This window comes from Morone saxatilis, unplaced genomic scaffold (genome assembly GCF_004916995.1).
Source record: "Morone saxatilis isolate NCDOM2014 unplaced genomic scaffold, NCSU_SB_2.0 Contig16, whole genome shotgun sequence".
Classification (NCBI taxonomy): Eukaryota; Metazoa; Chordata; class Actinopteri; family Moronidae; genus Morone; species Morone saxatilis.
In genome coordinates, this window is record NW_023339718.1 from 24424875 (window position 1) to 24425235 (window position 361).

Genomic DNA, 361 nt, shown 5'->3' on the forward strand with positions numbered 1-361 from the left:
TTGTAATCTGTAAATTTCATTCAAGTTTCTGTTTTGTGCACTGAAATTCTTTATTTAACCATCACATCTTCATTTATTTATCTCCAGATAAGCCACTTGCTCAAATGCATAATAAAACAGTTTGTTTTAAATGAATTTCATTTCATAAAAAGTAGCAATATATCGCAAGACGAAAAATATGAAAATACTGTCTACCTTTGACTTTGCTTGTTCAACATCCTGCTTAACTCATCAGTAGCTGTATCAAGGTACAAAGACGTGGTGGCCGCAGGATGTACTATGGTGTTTAAAATCTGAGGTGTGAAAGCCTTTTGGCTTCCCCAAGTCAAAAAATTAAAAAGGTTATAAGATTGCATTGTTT

The 361-nt window shown here is 32.7% G+C and overlaps 1 protein-coding gene across 1 annotated transcript in view; it reads left to right on the forward strand.

Annotated features, from left to right (window-relative positions):
* vps37ba (VPS37B subunit of ESCRT-I a) overlaps positions 1-361 on the forward strand; it is a 14748-nt gene that overhangs the window by 11157 nt on the left and 3230 nt on the right. The gene's annotated exons all lie outside the window — the stretch shown is intronic.